The sequence below is a fragment of the Trichoplusia ni genome, chromosome 2, assembly GCF_003590095.1.
Source record: "Trichoplusia ni isolate ovarian cell line Hi5 chromosome 2, tn1, whole genome shotgun sequence".
NCBI lineage: Eukaryota > Metazoa > Arthropoda > Insecta > Lepidoptera > Noctuidae > Trichoplusia > Trichoplusia ni.
Genome location: NC_039479.1, coordinates 13,845,438 through 13,871,868, shown reverse-complemented (window position 1 = coordinate 13,871,868; position 26,431 = coordinate 13,845,438). Strand labels below are relative to the sequence as shown.

Sequence of the window (26,431 nt, the reverse complement as noted above, 5' to 3'; positions counted from 1 at the left end):
AATTACTGCTTTTGTTTCTTTAATCGATTTTATTCGTACAAAGGACATGATAGATGAATGTTAATTTTTTTTAGTGAGGCCGCCGTGCCAGTGTATTGCATTCTGAAGCAGAAGTCATATTACCTACGTAATATGTTTTGAATACCAAAAATTAACGATTTATTGACTCGCCTAATATGATAATGAAAACTTATTGAAGATGTTTTACCATAACAAGCACACGCAAATTAATTGACTTTTAATTTACCGAGAAAGCTACTAAGAGCTCTTTTACCACAGAAGTAGTTTAAATTTATCAATAAAATATGTTGAAACACGATAAGGGTAACACAGCATGAGCACGCAACATCTATATCGCGATAATGGCAAGTTTAATCCGTTTAAATGTAGATGCGTGGAGAGGCATTATGACCGCGTTGAAAACTCTCGAAACGAGCAAGGTGTTACATACGTAATCCCCACGAGTGGCCCGCCATCACGTCACCTCGCCAAACCCTCGCTAGCTTTATGACACACTTGCATAAACGAAAAATCAACAAAGACTAATTTTAACTGTTAACAGATTAAGCCGATGTTCAAATGTTTCGAACATTAATAACGTCATAATTTTGTTACGCTCGAGTGTGCTACGCCACACCATATGAAATAAGTTTGCCAGATACCCATTAAAGTTATCCTTTAAGTTGAACAAGCAAGTTATCTAAAGCTGTATTCATTATATGATGGTTCATAATTAAAAGATACAGTGGTTTACTCACATGAGTATAACTCTGGTTGGAACCGAAACTAGTCGGCCAATCTCGATAAATACGCATCGTTGCATATTTTAACTCTATTTTTTTAATCAGACTTTAATTACAAAGGCAATAAGATGATATTTTTAATATGGTTTAATGCGGTACTTACAATTTTTCACGTTGATATCGCCGTTTCAAACTCCATCACATATCACGACACTACATAATGGTTTATGTACACGTCACCATGATTTATACCACTTAACCCCATCCAATATCCCCTTTGTAAAATAATAATTCCAACCCTTTCACTCTCGAAAGGGCACGCCCTATGTAAAGTTGCTCCGCGTAGATGATGCAACGGATTTATTTATACCCTAACCCTTTCACCCAATCAGAATGCGTTATGTTGGTAAAAAAACGAGTGATGGTAAAAAACTTAAAAGACGGCGCGAGGCGGCGCGCGCGCGGCTTCGGTAGGGGCCTAATAATAACCCTTTCGCGGTGGTAGGGTTAACAGCCAATCCGGTGTAAGGCGGGGCTCATCTCTGAATTAACTCGACGCGGTTTTATTTTGAACAACCTCGAAGCTTTTGATTAGGATCCATGCGTTCGTTTTTTGTTCGGTATCGGATTACATCATGAGACCAATAACCGGTTCAAGTTTATGTTTAGAGAGCTGTAACGCTGTAGCTTTTTATAATTTAACTGTTTAGTTTGATATTAATTTCAGAATATAAAAAAGCCTAAACATGTGTGTGTCTACTCATATTTTTCGGTGTTAGAGTGCGCGCCAATGTTTTAAGGACAGCAATAAATATCAGAAGTGTACTTATGTTGAACTACACTGTTCAGTGATTAGTTTCAAATTCCACAAAAAAAATGTGTAAGTGTAGTTAACATATGAATTAATTGAGTAAGTTTATTGATATTATCATGATGTCCAAGCGACAATCATGATAATTTTTTGACTTGCTTGAATCATGTTAGTCATTTAACATTTTCCACCAATTAAACATTCAAGTATGGAGTCAGCTTTACAGTACAGATATATGCAGGAATAATATATTTGTGTAGGCCACACCTACAGTGTTTGTGGCATAAGGACGCGTTGTAAAGGCAATGACAGCGGTGTATCGTGCTGGTATCAAATGCTCCCGCATGCCGCGACCACAAATGAATTAAGTACAGTCACCCTCTCCCATCAATTGAGAACAACCGGCCATATTACTTCGGTACAGTGGTAAAGAGAAGTGGTTACTTAATTTAAAATATTCCTGAATTTTAGATTCACAATCAAGCATCGCAGTCGGTAGAGCTAATTATCGTTTTCAGAAACACTGCATTATTTACAACTATTCTACTGTGGCTGAACCTTGCAAAATGAAACCACGTTAAATAAGTCGTTGCTCATATCACAGGACGATTTGATTTTAAAGAGTCTTGCATATTTTTTTACTAATATAAAATAATAACGCATCTTAGCTAACCGCGTCTAGTTTCCTGAAAAAATGTCCATCAATGTATTGTAAAATTACTATCTCGAAGTTAGTACTTATTTTGTGCACAACTGTACATACAATTTGTGAACACATATTTACAAATTATCACTTATTCCGTTTATGGAGATATATATTATCATTGAAACGATATCCTTGTTAATGCTTTTAATAAAAGTTGAATTTGAATTTTTAATCCGATCCATTTGCTTAATGGCAGGCAATTAATACGGGGACCTTCACAAATACTGTTATCAGAATTATAACAAATTTAAATAAAAAGAGATACCTTTAGATGTAGGCAGAGGTGCCGCATGGCCGGGTTCACACGACATGAACGGTAATGAAAGGGGGATTATTCACCAAATTACCTTAATATGTCCCAAACAATGTCCGGCAACTTGATTGAATTAAAATTGTTACAAAAGCTGGTGCCAACATAAACTACAGTGAATAAGTAATGTATTGGCGACACGTCATGCTACTCCCAAACCAACAATAACTCCGTGGCATGGGAAGCATAAATTGTCCCCTATGAGTGCAGACCAATTACTACTAAGTTTTGGACGAATTTTCCTTTTTTTGTAAATAATCGGGTAATGAGGTGCCTTTTAAAACGTCATAAAGTGGTGTAGAAAAAGCGCAGTGATAGGGGCGTATTCACACGACGCCGCGCATGAGGGCGATTGTTTCACTTCTAATTGGTTAAGTAGAACGACCTAATTGCCGCTGGACACGACACCTACTTCCCACTGCCTAATTGCCTCTCCCGCGATTATTTAATTAACATAATAAACATCCATGATCTAAAGCACCCTTTCGGTTTAACAAAAGGAAATACATTTTTTCAAAGATAGCCAGGTTACCGAAATTCAATTGCAAATTCAAGGTTGTTGATGTGATTCATGCATCATAACCATTCAAATGAGTTATGTTACCTTCTAAAAAGGTACTTGTCCGGAACCGTCTCCACACGCAGGCTACTTACATTCATTCACATACACAACATGCACAGTTATACACAGCGAGATATACATTAAGGTACAGAAGTTTTACATCTGTATGTAAAACATGATAATAGTTTTTAAACACCATTATTCATCGTTATTACTATAAACAACAGTAATCGTTCGTGTAAACAAATTAGGCATAAACGAATGATAGACGCGCGGGTTTACGTCGACGGTAGGCCAGTTTATCACTGTTGTAATCCGACGCGCATTAGTCAAATTAACACGGCATAAAGTTTGGCGTGCCCAGTGATTAGTTAGCGGACGCCGCGGGTGCGACTCTGCCTAATTGACCTAAAAGTACTGGACACGAATCGGTCGAAATTGCGTTTTACAAGCCACAAGGGCTGCCCACCCCGCTACGCTGTTTTATTACATTTCCTGAGGATTATATCCGTTACCGAATTGAAAAAACAAACAAGTTTTATATGATATTACTGTGTACCTTTATTACTATAAAAACTATATGAGTCTCATAGGTATGATTAAACTACAATATCAGGAAGTGATTAGAGTGAGCACGGGCATAGTATCAACTAGTTGTTATTGTATCTCGAACAGCTCCCGTAACACGCATAACGTTATCAAGTATCGTAAACGTCTAACAAAGGTATAATAACAGTTGGTGTAATCTTATCAGCGGGGTGTAGAACAGGCTTGGCGCGGCGTCGCGGTAGTAGCCCTGCGGAGCGCGGCATGGTAATGTGCTGGATTGATAGGCCCGCGCCCACTAACCCTAATCAAATTAATGGCAACTGAATTCTGATTAACGCCAGTGGACGCGCAATACATTTCCATAGCGCGCTTACCGCGGAGTGGCGGCCCGGGCGTGGCGGATTTATCGCACCTTTTAGCCCATTCAAATAGCTATCAGTGGAATACGACCGTTTTATACATCGCTATTATAGTAATTGATAACTTTGAATCAGGCTTTGGATTTTTTGTGTTTTCGGATTTGTGATTGTAACTAAGCTTATTTATTGCATGTATAGTTATATGTGAGCTTAATTCCTAATAGGTTGTCCATCCTTAATTAACTAGGAACTAACGACACACGGATACCTAACTGTATTAAACATTTTGTACACTACATTTGAATAGGATTCATTAAAAATATCCGTATAATGCTAATGAGAGTAGATTGTATAGACTTTGTGTACAGTTTAAAATATAGCTCTAAAATATTTTAAATAACATCAAGTTTTAAATCTTGTTAGTAATTCCAGAAGTGAGTAAATCCATGAAGTCCCAGCACAAGCCGCGCGGCTTGCGGCTCGCGGCGTCTGATGGCGGCTGTCACGTCGTGAACTTTGCTTCTCTAAACTTTGTTTGACATAATTAAAATCCATCTCGGGCGAACGTCACGCGGACACATCCGACGTGTAATTTTCCTTTCAAAGAGAACTTCCGTTTTAGCTCCTCCCCCTCCTAATGAAAGATTACTTTCCTCCGCCTAAAAAGGCTTTTAAGCAACGCCAACGAAATGACTGAAGTTTTATACTTTAATGACTTAGTGCAAAATTTGCCGATTCCCGAAGAAATTTTAAACTTAGATTAAGATTTCGATGTTTGAAACTGCGAGATGTTTTTGAGAGACTTTTCCAAAGCTTACTCTGAGAGTATGAATTTTAAGCAATCTAGTCTAATTGCTTTTTAATTGCTTTTTATGAATAAGTGTCTCGCGACAAATATTAAAAGACGTTTGCTTAAAATTACTTATTGTAATGAGAGACAAACAAGAAAATACTTCGGTTTGTTGTAATAGCTATGCATTTATAATATTGAATGTTAAGAAAACAGCCCGTAGACCTTAGTAGTATACCTAAGTTATACGGCATACTATATTGAATTATTGGTCCATAGCCACCGAGGGTACAGTATAGATCACTAAGTAAGTCTTAGTAAAATTTGCAAGTTAAAGAGCAAATAAGATCAATTTACAAAGCAACAAGGAAAAGGAGTGTCGCTAGTCGTCTTGTAAGAACAATAACAGGCGAACACAGAAGCATAACGAGAGCGCGGTGGTCCACGGTCGTACTTATTAATTGCTGGCTCCCTTTGCGTGGCCGCACGGAGGGCGCAAAAACGCGTCCTCCCGAGCCCTGTCAGCGAGGGAAAAAATCAGTGAGCGATCGTCCCCTCGCGGCCGAGTCCATCATATTGATTGAGGGAGGGACCACCATTGGTCAGCGTCCCCCGCGCCCGTTCATTTATTATAGACACTGTGATGCTGCTTGCCGGACCACGCACGACATGAGCCCCGCGCTTACTTTCTTGCCAATTCATTGTAATGCATCCTTGTTTTTTCTTCTTCCCTCAAATAAAACACGCTTTCCTCATACATTATGGACATTCGATACACAATATTTTTGATAAAACGAAATAATACATTTCGTCTATAAAAATGCTAAAATCGAATTTCCAAATACACTTCAAAAACAAAACCTCCACCATTACAAACGACCTTAATTTTTCGTCGCAGATAGATTGATACAAATTACGCAGAGCTACCTACGTAAGCAACTTTTAAATGGACTCCAAAGAAATCGTTTAAGAGATAAGTTAAACTTGACACGGGTAAGCAAAGTTGACTCCCAACAGAATTACAATCTTTATGATAAAATTTTTACATTAGAATGTCAGTTGGAAGCCGTCATCGAGGACGATAACGAGACAAGTAAGATCTGAAGAGTCCCGGAGCTCGGGCCTGAATCTCGCCGGAAACGAACTGTGACCGCGGCTCTATTACAATCGCAGAAAAAATAAAAGCGTCGGGGGTGAAGGGAAAGTTTTATTCTCCTTAAAATATGTAGAGAAAGTGAAAAGTAAGAGAGGGTGGCTGTGGGAGGCGGGCGCCGCCGCCGCAGCGGTCAGCGGGGATGATGGATCACCGCGCTCCGTGCCAACGCCGACCTTCTCTTCGGTTCTCAATTACACCAACACATAACAACTCATTTTGGATGTTATGTTTGCTTATATTTTTATCGCATAGCGTAGGTATCCGATATTGATAGATCAGATACACATTTATTATGTAACATGCATATGTGGAACTTCCTTTAAGTTAACAAATAAAACTCTTTTACAGAAATATCTCGGTAAAAAGTTGTCGGTATAGAAGAATCAACCTATTTTAAATAAACACAGTCGAGTGCTATCTCGTCTTTGGCTATTAGTTACATGTTTTAACCTTTCAGATACTTTTAACTGCCATGCTTGATCAACTCGTAATAACCAAGCCCCGCATCCTAGTAGAGTACATTCGAAACTTGCGTGACATTGCGAACAGTGAGGGGACTTAACCTCTTTCACACAATAAGAGTGAAGTTTGTGCATCGTGTGAGCGTGTGTGTCGTATGTGTCGTGCGAGCCGTGTGTGGGGTTGTGATGCGGTAGCCGGGCCGGTGGGCGCCCCCGCCCTGCCCGTTGCTAGGCAACCGTTTGTTTTCGCGCCGACACTGGGCGGGATAGAAGGGGTAGGCTCATGATTGATCAGCCTATCCCGCCACCGAATGCCTACAGCTACATATTTTCTTGCGGATAACAAGATCTTGTATTTCTACAGAGTTTATCGTAAAATTGGTACGATGTCACAAAAGAAAAAATATAAAGATTAAAATCGTTATTTTACGAGACTAGGACATATTGTGTTAAAATCATCATTCAAAAGACTTACACAATTGAATTCTTTCTTGTAATTATGTTTTATTTAAATTAGTTTATTTTATATGGCAAAATCATTACTTGTAACACTTATTATTGAGGTTGGTATATCAAACAAAACCAAAGTAATAACACCAACATTATTCGCCACATATTGACAAAGACATATGCTATAATTAGAACTCATTGGAAAGTAACCTTTTGGTCACACTACAGATTGCTGAATCGAACAAATTCATCTTCATAAAATAACACATGACAGAACCTAACAGAGGCTTACACGAGCCGGCTCTCAATTATAATTATCTAAAGGGACTCAGTGGGACCTTGGCAGTAACACTTATAATTATTTTACTACTACCTAATTAACTACCTTCTCGGTAACCAAACTATTTTGGACTGCATTATTATTAAACTGCTTTTTCATGTTTTTTTTTTGTTTATGTGAAACACGCACTTCGAGAGAGGCAGTGTTGAAAACGTAATGCAAATATAAGGTATCGAGATCATTGTTTTGATAGAAAAAGATATCAACAGCTGTTTTTTTGTTGAACGAGGAAAAGCTGACCTTTCAAAGTTAATAAAATAGAGATGAGAACAAGCATCATGTTTCATTAACTACTGATTAGATTATGTTATATTATTTAAGAAAATTTCTCTATTCACGCCGCAAAAATAAGTAGCCTCTTTTTAACTAATTATTTCAGGCTTTATTTGACAAGAAAGTATCTAGATTAAAAATATTACAACGATCTTAGTCTATCTTAGTTTCTATTATCAATGCAAAAATAACTTTATCATTAAAACACCACTAAATCTGGTCCAGACAACCATTACGCTCACATAAACGACTCGACCAAATATATATGACGCTATGGCATGCTCTTTATGCTTTTCTTTTAAAACAATAAATGCTACTTCATAATACAGTTAACAAAAGAACAACAAAAAAATTAAGGCATGTTTTATGCGTCATATTTTTGCTAATTTAGTTCCAGTGTCGTTTTAAGGGAACACGGCAATATCATTTGAAAACTGCTCCTTTTCAAAATGACTTCTCTTTGTGTTTTCTGTTACATTTTTTGTTTAACAAAAGGATTTTTGCCAATATTCAAATTCGCAGAAGAGCGACGTCCACTGTTTGCATAACCGTTTGACGATGCACAAACTGTTTGTTCTCCTATTATGCAAAACAACTGTTGATAAAAACTGTTACTCCCACGTCTGGACATTTACTTGGAAACTTATCGCCCAGTTACGAAAAAACCTTATAATTGTAGTTTGAATTATACAATATGAATTCGGAAAGAAAAAACTCGACTCACCCCGTAATTATTGGTCCGAAGTCAAAGGAGATAATTGTAGTAAAATTAATTTATATTACTCGTTGGCTCAAAAAGAAGGGAAAAGTAATAAGGTGTAATTACAAGGCGCCTAATTGCGGCACTTGACATCCTTTTGCTATAAAACTACTTCTCTAATAGAATTTAATGATAGGGTTACTTTGGGCATGGGCTAGTAGCTGACGACAATTTTTTTAGCTTAAAACAAGAAATAGTAACTCTGGTTTCGTAATCTTAACCTATATTCCGTATTAAGATATCTTACTTCTGCACTTACGATCATCTCACCATAAGGGAGTAATTATGCGTCCCAATAGATGTTAGAGGTATTTTCGTCAACATCAGTGAACGCTTTGAAACAAAGAGTCTTAAAATACCATTATAATACAAGTTAATCACAGAAAAAAATGTAATAAAGCGGACATATTTCCATGCATATCTTATCAAGGAATTCCTCCCGTAGGTGCCGGCCGGGGCGCGGGGAGGGCGCGGGGCGCGGGCGGGGCCGCCGGACGCGTGCCGCTCCAAATTACTGCTATTATTTTATAATCCCTCCTAGTTACGTTTTGAATATTAATGACATTCCACAGTTTTCGTCCCAACGATCCATTCTCAGCAAATTTCTTTGTACGTCACGTGCTTCCGCCTAGACCTTGTTATTCTTAAATACTTTCATTAAACGAACACGTTTTGCTTCTGCTATTTTACTTTAAGCTAAACTTGAAATTACCTATTTGACGAACTACTACTAAAACGATTATGATCTATCTAAGACGTTTTTTAACCTTGATGAATTAAGATTCACACAGCCCGGCTTCGCTTGATGACCACCCCAAGAACGTCTAATTGATAAAACCCCTTGACTGTAGCGAGAATGATATTATCTGCCTATACACGCAACGGTCTGTTAAATTATGCTAACAAAGTTATAAATGAACATCCACAATGATTGGGCGCTAGGCCCGCGGGTGAACTGACTAATTAATACATTCACCTACCGCGTTTCAACTGAACTTCAAAAAAACCTGACCCTAACGGCTGCAATAAGGTGAATTTAACTTTTTATTGAGTTTTATAAAAACGCAGCACACGCGCCTTCGAAATCCGATTAAAAAAGGGGTAGACACACGTCTTTAGAAAAAACTCTGGATCATATTATAACCCTAATTCGAAAGGATACTGATAGAGCTATTTGAACGCCGTTAACGTCCGAACACGGCGATTGTTTCGATATCAATTAATTGGATCGTGTTTAATCGATAATCTTTTTGAGGAGCAATGTGTCTCTACATCTGCCTTCACCTTAACATGGTAAAATATTTTTTAACATTTACAATTTTCTCGATTTAATCAATTCATTTTTGTTGCCTTATATCGTAATAAAATGTAGTTCAAATATGTAACGCAAAGTTGAATTATATCGCGAATGTTACAACTATATAGAAGAATAACAGAAGGATATTATAAGAAAATTATTAATTTACGAATATTGCGCAAAAACGTGTCTTTATAACAGTTATTTACAGTCCACTTAAAATATAACCATGGTATAAGGAGAGGTCCACCGCGGCCGTCATTTTCTACTGTTTACAAAAAACGAACTCTTTTTTGTTGGGTTACATTAACGCAATATGTTGTTTTATCAAATTCAATAATCCTGGACCAACAGGTGTCGAACTAAAAAACTAACCGTGTCCACAGAAAGTTGTTATGGTGCCTCAACTGTCGCACCTATCTGATATATTTTTTTCGAACGTAAAAAACTAACCTGTTACGATATTTGTAACCGTTATTAATATTCACTTATAATAAAGTAACAATGTAAACAGTCGAACGTTTGTCCGTCTGTTGTTTAAACAAAAATATGAAAATTGAAACTTTTCCTTCAGGAAATGCCAAAATGTTTTTGCAATCTGAAACGCTCACGCACGGCCCAAAAATATTACTTAACACATACGATGGTTCAAGTCATCATCGTCGTTTAATATCCAAATTGGCAGATTAGTATTGCACGCACAAAACCACAAAGATTGGTATCTTTCTAATGGTATCTAATATCTTAACAAACCATTAACAAAGTCGCAGTAAAAGCTAACCTCAGACGATCAGTTTTTTGTCTACGCGTGTCACGGAAAAAAAGGGTTGAATAAAGAAATATTTGAAAGTGAAACTTTACGCTCACCTGATGCATATATGCACGTTTTTTGAAGTTTTTATGAGTGCCATGCTCACATGCTTTAAGTCGGGCTCAATTACGAGCGCGTCCGGGACGCAAGTGCGCGCGCGCACAAAAAACACCCAACAAAAGGGTTGGGGAAGAGTTGTAAAGGAATAATGTCCGTGTAAACATCGTGTAATTGCACACAACAGGTAAAAGGGTTCGCTTTAATACTACTTGTCTATGAACGGTTTGTTAGAGCTTGTTATATTGTCATATTTATGGTATCTAACCACAACACACAAATTCAGGATGAATCCGTTAGGTTTTTTTAACCTAATAATTTTGTTTCATTAGCTGATATGGACAAAGTGTCGAAAGATTAACTTGATTCTTCTTATTGTTGTTCAGCACTGTACCACAAAGCAAAGGTATTATGCAAAATTTTGCCAAGCGATATAATGCATGGCTGAAGCTAAGCAAACACCTAATAAATGTAACTCCTAGCCTGTAGTGCCTATATACGTAGGTACAGAACAAAATGTCTAAACCATTTAATTGTTGTCATTTTTTGATGTCAGAAGATGTCTGTAAAGTTAATATAATTTTAGCTCTGACTGCGTAGGTGTTGACTAAAGTTCTCGTTTCTTAATTGCCCCCAATTGAATGAAAATTAATAAGGGTCATTAAACAATAAATAAACAATTGTTTTCTCTTACGTTATTTCAAGATTCAACAAATACAGTCCCAACGCGTACATGAAATCCTAAATCACATTCCCAGTCATTCCCTCTATTAGCGGTTTCAAGGGCCATTATAGTAATTCGGTGTGTCTATAAGTAGTATATTATTGGGCATTCTGTCCCACTCCTTCGCTCATGCATGCGCATTCGCGTCGTGGGACAGAATGCCCAATAGGTTATGAGCGACACATATCATGGAATAGAACGCCTAATGGTGGCTGGTCGGTGCGCTCGGCGGGTGCGCCTCGCAGCCGATAGTGGTAGAGTATGTTCAATATCCGATAATCGACTCGATCCATTTAGTCGAGTATTCTCACAGGCTTACCATGTGTAATTTGTGATTCGATTGATCAAAAAAGTTTATAAGTGAAGGCTATGAACGTATTTTACCATTCTTAGACATGAAGTTTATTAAACAACCCCAATCATTGAATGTAAACACTATCTGTGATGATATTCCCAAGACTCATGCTCGTCATAGTGAATTATTACCTAACATAGTACGTTGTATAATTTGTGGTCCGTCAAATTGTGGAAAAACAAATTTGCTCATTGGTCTTCTTATCCATGAAAATGGTTTAAAATTTCAAAATGTTTACGTTTATTCAAAAACTTTGCACCAACTTAAGTATAGATTTCTGGAAAGTGTTTTACAACGAGTTCCAGGTATTTCATTTCAGAAATATCATGGAAATGAAGACGTTTTAAGTGTTCAGGATGCTAAACCGAACTCTGTCATAATATTTGATGACGTTGCATGTGAAAATCAAAGTAACATGCGAGATTACTTTGCAATGGGTCGACACAAAAATATCGATTGTTTTTATCTCAATCAAACGTATAGTAAAGTGCCAAAACAGTTAGTAAGAGACAACGCTAACCTTATCGTACTATTTAAGCAGGATGATATTAATCTGAAGCATATATATGAAGAACACGTTAATACAGATATGACTTGGGCTCAGTTTCGTGAAATGTGTTCTAAAATTTGGAGTGAACCTTACAACTTTCTGGTAATAAATAAAGATTGCCCTAAAAATAATGGATGTTATAGAAATAAGTTTGACACATTTGTCGTCTTTGAATAAGAAAATGATATATATTTAAGACTCCTGACATTGTTACCTTATTACTCCTTTAACAACTCTTATGAGATAACTATACATTTATCAACGATGGAAAAATCATTGAAAAGACAAATAGTAGATGCTTCAGCGGCTGTAAAGAAAAAAGTACGCGCCATGAGAGAGCTTGAGATTGGCAATAAGCAAGCATTAGAAACGGTTTTTAAACCTATAACCGAATCACTTAATTTAATAACCAACACCAGTAATGAAACTACTTCTAATGAAAATGGAAAAATCCTGGAAAACAGTCATACATTAAACAATGAAGCCTCTAGTAGCAGAAAGTACGAAGAAAGCAGTGATGAAAATGAAATCGACAGTGAATCTTCATTTCAATCCATGGGTGATAAGAACGAAGAATGCGATACATCATCTTGGTCCCTATCTCCTGAAGCACTACATGATGTACCATTCGGTGTTCGGATAGAGCGTGGAAAACTTATGTTAGGTTCAGCTAGCATTACGATTGGTGACGATTTTGTTACAGTCGCAGGTCGCAAATATCGTAATACACCCGGTTTGAAACAGTTGCTGCTAAAAAAAGATGTAGACTTGAGTATAGTGACAGATAATGATATGCAACATTACAAGTCCATGCTGCTCGATACAAATGCACATCGTCGAGATTTTGAACCAAACAAACCCATCAAAAGTAGCAAAGGACAAAAATATTTGCAAATTATTAAACCTCTTTTCAAATTACAAAGTACAAATCAGATCTATAATCAACCAAAGGGAAATGGACTACCCTTGACAAAAGTGTGGAGAAAAAACGTAGACTATGTTTATTGGGACAATCCAAACGAACTAGTGGATAGATTAAAACTTTTGATTGCTTCACGAGACGCTGGCAACACTGGGCTGGACAATGAAATAATCTCCATCATTGAAGAATTACGTGAAAGTAAGGTTATCAGTTAATAAATATCTTCCATCCTCTGCATACGTTTCATTTTACTGTTAACCCTTCAATAAAAAGCATACTAATACTACTACATTTAAAATGAATATAGACAAATTTGGTCATTATATTCATAAAAGAATGCGATTGACAGAATTATTCGAGAGTAATGATAATTCATTGACAAAAACAGAAAATGGTGAATTTGATTTGAAAGCTGCAACGTTAAGAGGTGTCAGAACTCCTGTAGAGCCAGATGACGCTGTAAATAAGGTCTATGTCGATCAATTCATAACAAAAATAACAAAAGATTTACATAAAGCCATGCTGTTAATGCAAGCTCGAATTATGGACGATGTACAAAATACTTTAAAAGCGAAGATATATGAAGTTTCCATTCATTTAGAAGATAAGTTTTACACAAAAACAGCTGTAGATAACTTATTAGCACCTAAAAAGTCAACATAATGTCCAAACAAGAAATTGTAAATGAAATCCATAAAGCAGCGAGAAAAAATTTTAATCGACGATCTGTCATTTTAAAAGGGATTGATGATTTGTGGCAAGCCGATTTAATGGACATGCAAAATTTAAGAAAATACAACAAAGGTTACAATTACATATTATTGGTGATTGATTGTTTCTCAAAATACGCCTGGGCAGAACCGCTCAAATCGAAAAATAAAATTGATGTTACTACTGCATTTGAGAACATACTCAATAAAAGTCAACGCAAACCAGTTAATTTACAAACAGATTCAGGAACAGAGTTTTATAATACATCATTCCAAATGCTCATGAAAAGGTTTAATATTAACCATTACTCGACCTTTTCTACAAAGAAAGCTTCAATTGTAGAGCGTTTGATAAAAACTATTAAAAATAAATTGTATAAGTGTTTTAGTATGAACGGAAACTACAAGTGGTATGTAACGGTGTTACAAGATACGTTGAAAATGTATAACAACACAAAGCACCGTACTATTAAATGCAAACCTGTTGAAGTAAATAAATGCAATGAATTAAACGTAAAAGACAATATAAAAAGAACACATAAGCACATATCTTTTCGTTGCGTACCAAAGTTCAAAGTTGGTGACAGTGTTCGCATTAGTAAATACAAGCATGTTTTTAAAAAGGGATATACTCCTAATTGGTCAACTGAAATATTTACCATAAAAAAAGTTAACAATACCACACCCACAACGTATCACATAGAAGATCAACGAAAACAAGCTATTTTAGGAACTTTTTATGAACCGGAACTTCAAAAAACATATTTCCCAAGCGTTTATTTGATAGAAAAAGTTTTAAAAAGAAAAGGAAATAAATTGTTTGTGAAATGGTTAGGTTTAAATAACGCAGAAAATAGTTGGATCAACAGAGCTGCGATTGTGAATTGATAAAAAGTAGATATCAAATCATTCATATAAACATTATTATTTCTTACATGTCTTTCATTTTGCTTTGAACGATGCAAGGTGGTGGACTAGTAAATAGTGTGATTAATAATTTACCCTTTGAACTTCATTTGCCTGGTTACAATTATTGTGGACCGGGTACTAAACTTCAAAAACGTTTACTACGTGGAGATCGAGGCGTAAACAAGTTAGACGAAGCTTGTATGCATCACGATATTGCATATCAGAACCATACAGATTTACCTAATCGACACAAAGCCGATTTACAACTGTTAAACATGGCTAAACAAAGACTTAGGTCTAAAGATGCAGGAAAAGGGGAAAAACTTAGCTCATGGTTAGTGAGCAAAGTCATGAAAGCCAAAATAAAGTCTGGTGCAGGAATTAAAACGTTTAACAGCTTTGTGTCGAAAATAAGATCAAAAATTAGAAAACTAAAACACAAGGACAGTAAGGCTCTTATAAACGCCGCTTACTTGGCTGCAAGAAAAATATTTCCTTGCATACAGAAAGTACGAGTTCCTCGGGTCATACCCATACCGAAAACTGGTGGAGTTCTGCCTTTGATCCCAATTTTTGCTGGTTTATCGGCATTAGGATCTTTAGCGGGTGGTGCTGCTGGTATCGCGAAAACTGTTAACGATTATAGAACAGCTCAAAAAAATTTACAAGAAACTGAACGACACAATAAAACTATGGAAGCATTAGCTATAGGAAAAGGGTTGTACATTAAACCACATAAAAATGGTACAGGTTTATTTATAAATTCATCAAAAAACTGATAAGAGAGCTACCTAATCGGCCATTAACTGATATTGATATCAAAAAGCACGCACGCGACTTGCCATACTTTCGAGGAGTTTACATGAAAGATCAGCTACCGAGAAAACCAAACCAGGTTGAATGTGCTATTGTGAATTTGGACAATTCAAAAAATGAAGGAACGCATTGGGTAGCTTATGTTAAATTTAATAATTATTGTGAATATTTTGACAGCTTTGGTGATTTAAAACCGCCTCTCGAATTGATACGGTACTTAAAAAACTATAATATTTTTTATAACTACACAAGATACCAAAAATTCAATTCTGTGAATTGTGGACACTTATGTTTAGAATATCTAAGGAATTTTTGGAAAAATAAACGTGTATAAATTAATATGTTATTCTTTCATTTTTATCATTCTCAAGATGTCCCTCACTTTGTCAATAACTGGAAACTCATCAGATTTGTCTACATACTATCCAAACACGTTACAATTAAACGGTCAGTACGAATGCGCATTATTGCATTTCTCAACGTTTAATTCTATTCCAAATATTGATAAAAAGAACAATAAGTTCTACTATGGATCCGAGGAAGTAATTGAAATACCCGAAGGAACTTATGAACTTCAAGATATTAGTGATTATATTAAATCCAAAATACAAAATGCATCGATAAAACTACGATGCAATAACAATACTCTAAAAACTACAATACTCTGTTCAAAAGATATAAACTTCGATAAGGAAGACACTTTTCGAAATCTACTAGGGTATGATAAGCAGATCTTGAAAGCTAATAAATTGCATGTCTCACAGTTCCCAGTTAACATTTTACCAACAACCGTGATCAGGATTGAATGTGATATTGTCAGTGGTTCGTACATAAACGGAGAGCCCAGTCACATTATCCACGAATTTGCACTCAACGTGCCACCAGGATATAGAATCATAGAAATTCCTAAAAACGCAATATACTTTCCAATTAACCAAAACAACATAAGCTGCATACATATACGGTTACTGGACATAAACAATCAACTGATAAATTTACGCGGTGAAGAAGTACAGCTGTATTTACATCTAAGAAGAAAAAATGATTGACTATAATAAATATATATATCAACCAGAAAAAGTCCTCAGTTTACATCAAGCTCCCAGTCATATAAGATCTAGCTCGAGGAAAATAATAAAATTAACAAGAGAAAATAAAGCATTTCTTAAAGCAATCGGTTTACTAAAATGAATATCTTAGATGTTTTATCCGCACCAACCTACGACAATACTGTTGAAGGCATCGAATACCATTCATATAAACCGTACGTGACTAGTTTTAACAGGAATGACGAGATACGCATACCTATCAACCAACAGGACTTGTATGTACTACCGTCAGCAAGCACTTTGTATTTGGAAGGAACCATAGTTGTTAATAAAAAGGATTCAAAAGAAGCCGCGAGCAGTGTTCATTTTACTAATAATGCTCTACTCTATCTTTTCCAAGATATAAGGTACGAATTAAATGGCGTGGAGATTGATAAAATAAAAAATGCGGGAGTTACTACCACCATGAAATCATTAATATCGATGAATGAAAGTGAATCAAAGCTATCTCACGCATGGGGCTGGAACATTGATGGTATAAAAAATATTAATGGAGGTAATTTTTCCGTTTCTATACCACTATGTAACATACTTGGTTTTGCTGAAGATTTTAAGAAAATTGTTATAAATAGTAGACATGAACTGATATTGCTAAGAAGTAACACGAACTTAAATGCAGTGAAACTGAATACTGGTGAAGTAATTGACGACATAAAGATCAATAAAATTATATGGCGTGTACCGCATGTTAAAGTATCGGACAAAGAAAAAATAAGTTTGTTAAAATTGTTAGAAAAAGATCGACCTCTTCAGATGATATTTAGAAATTGGGATTTATACGAATACCCAGCTCTACCAAAAACTACGAAACACACCTGGTCTATAAAAACTTCATCGCAAATAGAGAAACCAAGATACGTAATTATTGGTTTACAAACAAACAGAAAAAATAATTCAAGTTCTGATATGTCACAGTTTGATCACTGTCACGTTCGGGATGTTAAAGTATATCTAAATTCGACTTACTTCCCGTATGAAAACCTTAATATTAGTTTCGCGAATAATAGAATCGCTTTATTATATGAGCAATACATCCGATTTCAACAGTCTTATTACGGACGCCGTTCGGAGCCATTATTAAGCCAGAAACAATTTAGAGATATAGCACCACTATTTATAATCGATTGCTCTAGACAAGCGGACAACGTAAAAACAGGCCCTGTTGTCGATGTGAGAGTAGAAATTGAGTGCGAAGCGGAGATACCAGACCAAACTTCAGCATATTGTCTCATATTGAACGATTGTATCATTGAATACAAACCCTTAAGTAATACTGTGAGAAAAATATCATGAATCCAAATACTATCATAATAGATGTTCAAGGTTTTAAAGATCTTTATAACAATTTCATAATAAAGGAATTGGCTTTTGCTACTCGAGAATATACTCAAACATTTTTAGTAAAACCTCCATACTTGTTTAAATATTTGACAAGCGACGAAAAGAGACAAGTTAAATGGTTGGAAAGGCATAAAGGTATTTATTGGAACGAGGGATACATTGACTACAGAGAGTTTAAACGAATAATTGTTCCATATCTAGAAAATAAGGAAATTATTGTAAATGGCTTTGAAAAGATAAAGTGGATAAATGATCTTTGTGAGGATTGTGTGGTATCAGACCTTGGAACAACACATTGTATCAATTTCTCAGAGCTGTATAAAAAATATTGTGTTGGTCAATCTAATTTTAATTGTAATATACATGCAAAACATTGTGCACTTAAAAATGTGTTATGTATAAAAAAGTATTTAGAATGGTAAAATGTGTACCTACTCATTAAGTAAATAGTTTTGTAAATAAAAACTAATTTTAATTGTAGTGTACACACTAAACTATGTGCTCTAAAAAATGTGTTATGTTTGAAAAAGTATTTGGAGTGGTAATTAAATGTATTATTTAAGATATATTTTTTAAATAAAACAACTTTTATTTATAATTGTATTTTTAATTCAAATTATACATCGTATACAAATTACAAAATTAAATTGAAACGAATAACCAATATAAATAAGATTAATAAAAAACTGAATATAATTCTAGATCGATATCATCAAAAATCACTGTCTATTAAAGATTTAGAGATCTTTTTAACTAATGATTCTGTTTCATCCATAACACTGTCCATGGCATCCCTGACAATATACTGAGCACTTATCACAACATTCTCGTTTTCACTATCGCTGTCATTTGTTTGAGAACTATTGTTGTTGCAGAGATCAATAACAGCAATTTTGATTAACTTAAGACCTCGTCGTTGTAATCGGCTGACAACAAAAGATTTCGTGGCATTCTGTTTTTTTAAAGTTTCTCTGCGACGCAGCTTCTGTTTTTTTTCTTTGGTTTTACATTGTTCTGGTTCAGTGCGACACAGCTCAGAGAATCCTTCGTAAGGATCCTGAGCATACTGGCTAAACACAATTTCTGAGTCAGATATCTGAAACAAGAAGATACGCAAAAATAAATAATCAATACTGGTGTACATAATCCACTAGTAGGTTAACGTTAGAATACAATATCTAACTTACCGTTGACATGATGATGTATAATGTCACATATACTATATTATAGTAATAGTCTGTAAATAATAAAAACGCAACCAACAATCAACTTTATATAAGGCTTTAAAATTGTTAGCTTTGCATTTATTTGGGTCTGTATATAAATTGTTTGAAAACCACTCTTTCGTAAATATACTTAGAGTTCCATATTACATAACGGTTTTAGACTAAAGTATAAACTACAATCTTGCATAATATTTTACTTGCAACATAGCACAAGTGTCTACTCGTCCACTACAAACTTATGTATTATATTGAATCATTGCAATCACAAATATTACAAGACATATGGAAAATAAAACACATGTCAAAAGTACAGGTATTATATATTTAACTCTTCTAATTCAATAAAACAAGTTTGTACTCAACAAAATTTAATTTATACGTATTTACAATCTGTTTTACAAACAAGTATTTTATTTAATAACATATTTGTTTCTATAATATTACAGCTCATTTGTATCTTAAATAATATAACTTATATTATGTACGTTAAATGATAACACATTGAGATAACATCAAGTCAAATAACCTTTTAAGATGGAAGTATGTCCCCACGCTTGGGTTGCAACATTGCATTTGGATATTAAACGTTTATCATCGTTACTTGATAGTGCTATTTTATTCACACTTTGTGTAAATATTTCATGTTTAATTGATTTGAATAAGATATTTTTTCGATGGATTATGTCTCTATTAAATAATACATGCTGATAATTATCAATAGTTAAATCACGGACCACACAAGACTTAATACCTTTTGCTTTCTTAATGACATTGTTCATCGTTTTTATTGAATATAATTTTGACCTTAAACCAACAAATTCGGTAATCAGCTCGCCACCCATTTCGTCTTTAAATAATCCCGGCACTTTTTTATTTATTTGCGGTATCATAAATTTATTATTAATGTTATAGTTGCTAGTATCGAAGTACTGTAAAAAATTATATTTTATATCGTTATAGAAATCATCCGTGTATATAATATATACAAAAGAATCCGTGTCAGTGTAGCATAATTTTACTCTATCGCCGTAAAAAGGTTTAACTATGTTATAATGAAAATGATACATATGTGATTTAGATAGTTCTAATACAGTAAAGCCTATGTATATCGGTTTATCCAATATTAAACGGTCAGGTTTCATTTGTATTGCTACTAAGTTTTCCGATAAAACTGAAGCACTATGAAAATAAGGATTGCTTATGAGTTTTTCAGCACAAGTATATTTTTTGGTTTTATTATTTGGACTATTCCATGAGTTCACTAAATGAACAGTCACCCTTTTTTCTGTATTTTCTAAAGTTTTACCAAAAACGCTATTGTTTAATAACTTAAAGAAATCCTGCTCAAAAACACTTTTTGCGTTTTGTCGTAATTTGGTATTTAATCGATGTACTCCTTTAAATATGCACTTTGTCGAAACGTAATGACTCTATGTATTTTACGTAATAATAAACCATGCTCAAGACATTTCTTTAAGTGTACATAATGAATCACGTATTTATACTTATTGTAGAGATTTGCAATAAGTTTTTCTGTTTTACCGCCCGGGGGTTTACATTTTTCAGCACAGAAAGGTAAGTCGTTGTGTAAATTATGTAACGTTTCAGGGTATAAGAGATCTACTTCAAGTATAAAACCCCATTCCGCGTTATCTCTAATATTTTCTACGACTAACTGATCTATTTCGTGTTGATTTAAAAATCGGAAACCCGAGTGAGGTAAATACTGACACATACTATAGCCGTAAAGATTATTACAGTCTAAATAACTTATAAAACACTGTGGTTCCACTGCATCATACGATGACATATATCTATTATTAGCTTTTGCATAGCGGTGGGAACACATACATAAACCTCCTCTTATACCGCTTTGAATCATCCGCACAATAGATAAGTCTGTTATAAGTTCTAATTTAACTCCCGTCTTTAAAAGCATAGCATCAAACGATAAACTAGGAGCAGTAATATAAAACGCAGGGTCGAGCTTATAATGCACTTTACAAGTTTTTCGAAAATTTTGAAATATGTCCGTAAGTAATAGTACATCAGTCTTTAAATATAAGTCAGTATATTCACCCATTGTTTTTATGCCAAATTTGGTCCATACCGAGTTAGCGTGGTTATAGTCCTCCTGTGAAATATGCTCATTACTTAAGGAATTGAAAAATAAATGTTTCGGTGGTAACGTTTTTTCTTCATAGCAATTCCAATTGCTCATGTAATCGTAAGGATAAATGCCTTTTCGGGTAAGTAAATTAAACTGATCATTTATAGGGAAATGAAAGCGTAAGCTAATAAAATCCTCAATTCGCATAGTCTTTGATAGCTTGTCTAAACTAGTGCCTAAGAAATTAAATGAATCTAAAAATCTAATTTGTACGTATTCATTCTCGTCGATATGTATAAATTTGGAAAATGATATATATTTTTCTTTGGTTCTAGGGATGATATTTAATTTGCCAGGCGTTTCACCTAACTTTTTAATAAAAAGGTGACAGTCGTATCCTGATAAATTATGAAAAAATATTGGTATGAACATAGGTAGCTTATATTGTAAATTACAATGTCGATGAGCTGCACCGCGATATCGACCAGTAATATGACAGTGATCTCTTACTTTATTATTCCATAACAGATTATCGCATATGTGACATTTCCAAGCTTTTTTGTAATCAATTCCGTCTTTCTCAGAAAATATAAGCGAAACATTTTGAGTTAATATGTTATAAATTCTTTTGACGTCTTCAGTAAGGAACTCTATAAATTTCGATACACAATCAATTCCACGATAAGTTTTGAATTCATTAAAATTATCATCGCACGATGAAACAATATTATACGCGAAGGCTGAAGGAACGTGTCGTTGTAAGCGTGACGTGTTAGCGGTGTCCGATTCATGGCCGGAAATCGGTTCGAGTAATGTTTCGAAATCAGCGTAGATTATGAAAGGAATGTCTTGTTTTTTATTATAATTTTTGAATTGTAATAATGTTCCTTTATCAGGCAATACAGTAATAACTCCTGCACACAAATGATTTTCAAAACGTTCTTCACTGGAAAAAAACACTAAACAGGTTTCGCAGAAATATATCTTACTATGATGCTTTGTTATTTGGGTTTTTACGAGGCGTGGTAAATCTTTAATGAGACAATAGTGAGATGAATTCGAATTTTCTAAAAACAGTAAATGAATTTTCTTAGATTTATGATTAATTTTCTCAGATTTGTATAGAGGTCCTGTTATAGTCTTACTACCTCTTAAACCGTAAATATAAATATTTAAAAAAGGATTGTTCCTTTCAAAAGTATCTATATCAGAAAAAGTGATTGGCAATTGGATATCATTTACGTTCAAGACATCGCGGAAATGAGGATACGATGTTATTCTTTCAGGATGTCTATTCGTTGGGTATAAAGCAGCAACTACACACCACAAAAAACAACACTCGTCATTATTTTGAATATTCAAACATGCTTTCTTATTTTTAATGTATTTAGGTAAATCTATAAATTGCGATCCGCTGAGAGGTTGATATTTATTAATATTTATTTCTAGATGTGAATTATTCAAAAACGTCCATCCGCTGTCCCTTTCTTGAAAGTCATCAATTTTTTTTAATATTATCGATACAGCTTTTTCATAGAAAGATTTGAAGTTGTAATTTAAATGAATAATAAAATTTTTTGTTGCAAAAGACTTTAACTCTTGGAGGTCATTTTTAAACATTAAAAAATTAGCGAAATATTCAAAATTAATTTTAACAGAATAATGTTTTTGAAGCGAACTATCAATTAAAGATTTAACTTGATCATTAATAATGTTTAAAAAGCTTTCTGGGTAAATATTTATTTCCGTTTTAGGTGTAGCTATCCGGTAACTTGTAATACGTCCTTTCAAACAGGAATGTATTATTGCGACGTTATCATTGATGTGAATAGTACTATTATTTTTATGCTTATTAGTTCGCAAATGGTTACTCCAACGACGAAAATCCACTTCAATGTTGCAAACCGAACAGAATGGCATTTTATCTATTGAAACTTATAAAAGAGTAATCGTACCTGCGAGGTATATTTTTCGTGTAAATACTACTTTAAAAACTAAAACTTAATCACAGGATCTGTTGACTGCTGCTACTATTAGACTATGGTATATTTTCATCACAAGCACCAAAGTAACGGCTCTATTCTGCTTCTGAAAAACCATAAAACTTAGGTTAGAAATAGTGTACACACAAAAATGTAATTTAGACTAAAGTACGCGGTACAAGAACCGCGGTCATTTCTTTACATAAAAACCTGTGATTATAATATTATTATTTAAGATAGCTCAAATCTATTTTAAAAACCAAAAGAAAATCATTACCTCCTTTTTTATATCGTATTTTTAATCGTAAATTGTAAGATCTTATTCAATGTGCGACGATCTCTGTTTCCCAAAGGTATAAGGAATTTTAACATTTAGGAGTCCTGAAAAAACAAAAATACATGAGCTTAAGTATCCATAGGTGTTAATGATCGTGAAGCAATTAGTTAAATAGTTAAAGACTTACCTTACAATGTTGAGACAAGAGTTTCTTCGAATTACAGGTAATTCATGAGATTTATTAATTTTAGTTAAGTTTAGTAAGTAAACTGTGAGTGAAAATTATTTATTATGACATAGGTCTAACATGCAGCAAAATTACGAAATTATGAATGTACCTAAGTTTCAAATTGCAATTATTGTTGTTTGCATTGTTTTACGTAGGGTTGTCGCACAAAGAATATAAATAATATTATCATTACAGAAATAACAAGTTGTAGCTTGTTAAAAATAATGCAGAATGAATGACTAAAGTTGAGTACTTGTTCAAAACTAATTATTTTTAGCATATTAAAATCTGCGATCCGTTTGGTCAAATAGATATTAATAAATTTTTACTTTGGCAAAAAATCTCACAGACGGTGTTATTTGTCTACTTTAGATTTTCATATTCTCCTATCAGCCTAATAACTATAATTCATAAAATATAATCATAATATAATTATATCTATAAAAATGATAATCCTTACGAATTGCTAAATTAGCAATGAGTAAAAAATCATACGATGTAACGTGATCACATAAAGCGAATATTGCATTACAATAAGAATCCCTTAGTCGATACTTTTTTGGATTTACACGAGTATAATACGTACATAATAAATTGTATTGTCGTTTATAATGTTTGCTTTGATTGCGAACGTTTTTAATTATTCGAGGTAACACTTCACATTTGCTTATAAGCAAAGACATGTTGGTTAGCGATCATTACTTTCTAGTGCTGATATAATATTTGGTTCAATACCATACCCCAGCTACTGGTTTTCAGCTAAAATCTAGAAAGTAAATCGTTCAACAAAACAAAAGTTTTACTTCTGAATATCTTTAGTGTAAGTTTAGTATACTCGTACTTCATCGCCACCTAATTTGCCAGAATCACACCAGTAAAGATGTAAGTACTATATTATTACTCGATTAATTTCTATCTTGATTTTTCAGTGTTTGATGTAATCGAACCTTGTTCAATTTTATTTAAAACAAACGTTTTATATGAAATTAATGTGTAAGTAACATAACGTTTAATAAATGTTTATAATTAATTGATAAATTAAACTTTCAGGTCGGACTGCGAGAGTGACATCGTTCCCTTCAACAATGAACGTAAAATAGAAAGTTCCCATAAACGGACAACATCGACAGGCAAACGCAAGACACCCACAAAATCTGCTATTATAAGGTATATACGGTACTATAAAATTACCGCTAAATTATAATGAATATACGAGTACGTGTTAATATTATTCTTTACTCCTTGTTGCAGCAAAAAAAACAAGACAGATATATTCGGGCTCCGACATGAACGGAACGATGAATGTGATGGCTCGTCAACGCCTGTGTTGTCTACGTTCTTCGTTACAAGATTAGCAAACGGCAACGAGCGCCCGGACTGCAAACACCTCCGGCGAGTACTATATTGACCTCAAGGTGTATCAAACTAATGACGCTCGTGAAACAGACTCTCAAGAACTATGGAGGAAAGCGCTACTTCGATTAAAACTCCAGACTGACGGTGACACCATCCAGTGGCGTAAACTCCAAGCGTTCGTGCAGTCTGCAGATGAGCTGTTTATGAAGCCGCCAACGTTTTTTTCGTCTAATGCATAAGATCAATTACTTGTGTCATATTTTAAATACAATTTAATCAATATATTATTACACTTTTAGTTTGTTTTTTATTATGTGCCTTGCGATGAAAAAGCATACTGCGTACCAGTCTGTGTTACAGACGATTGTACCAGTTGTGAGCGCGCAATAGCATATTTAAAATACAAACATTGCCTGTTGGTTCCTATCGTTATTGCGATGAAAAAGCATACTGGCGTTTGAGTCTGGATCAGACGACAGAACCAGTTGTGAGCGCGCAAAAACGAAAACATTACAAACATTGCCTGTTGGTTCCTATCGTTATTGCGATGAAAAAGCATACTGCGTTTGAGTCTGGACCAGACGACAGAACCAGTTGTGAGCGCGCAAAAACGAAAACATTACAAACATTGCCTGTTGGTTCCTATCGTTATTGCGATGAAAAAGCATACTGCGTTTGAGTCTGGACCAGACGACAGAACCAGTTGTGAGCGCGCAAAAACGAAAACATTACAAACATTGCCTGTTGGTTCCTATCGTTATTGCGATGAAAAAAGCATACTGCGTTGAGTCTGGACCAGACGACAGAACCAGTTGTGAGCGCGCAAAAACGAAAACATTACAAACATTGCCTGTTGGTTCCTATCGTTATTGCGATGAAAAAGCATACTGCGTTTGAGTCTGGACCAGACGACAGAACCAGTTGTGAGCGCGCAAAAACGAAAACATTACAAACATTGGCCTGTTGGTTCCTATCGTTATTGCGATGAAAAAGCATACTGCGTTTGAGTCTGGACCAGACGACAGAACCAGTTGTGAGCGCGCAAAAACGAAAACATTACAAACATTGCCTGTTGGTTCCTATCGTTATTGCGATGAAAAAGCATACTGCGTTTGAGTCTGGATCAGACGACAGAACCAGTTGTGAGCGCGCAAAAACGAAAATATTACAAACATTGCCTGTTGGTTCCCTATCGTTATTGCGATGAAAAAGTATACTGCGTTTGAGTCTGGACCAGACGACAGAACCAGTTGTGAGCGCGCAAAACGAAAACATTACAATCAAGTCGTTTCGATGGTGTATCACCGTTGGAACGCAATACAACAAGTCGTTTTAATGGTTTAATATCATTTTAACGCAATTCATTCTTTGTTTCTTTTA

At 34.7% G+C, this 26,431-nt stretch overlaps 2 long non-coding RNA genes across 2 annotated transcripts; one reads left to right on the top strand and one right to left on the bottom strand.

The window, feature by feature from the left end:
- Positions 1–22,904: 22,904 nt before the first annotated feature.
- Positions 22,905–23,754, bottom strand: LOC113508283. The gene is made up of 3 exons (XR_003402013.1): positions 23,654–23,754; positions 23,467–23,570; positions 22,905–23,295 (listed from the first exon to the last, which is right to left on the bottom strand). It is a non-coding gene; the product is annotated as an uncharacterized LOC113508283 (long non-coding RNA).
- A 551-nt stretch (positions 23,755–24,305) lies between these two features.
- LOC113508284 lies at positions 24,306–25,443 on the top strand. Its single transcript, XR_003402014.1, has 3 exons — positions 24,306–24,577; positions 24,746–24,862; positions 24,947–25,443. It is a non-coding gene; the product is annotated as an uncharacterized LOC113508284 (long non-coding RNA).
- The last annotated feature ends 988 nt before the right edge of the window (positions 25,444–26,431 follow it).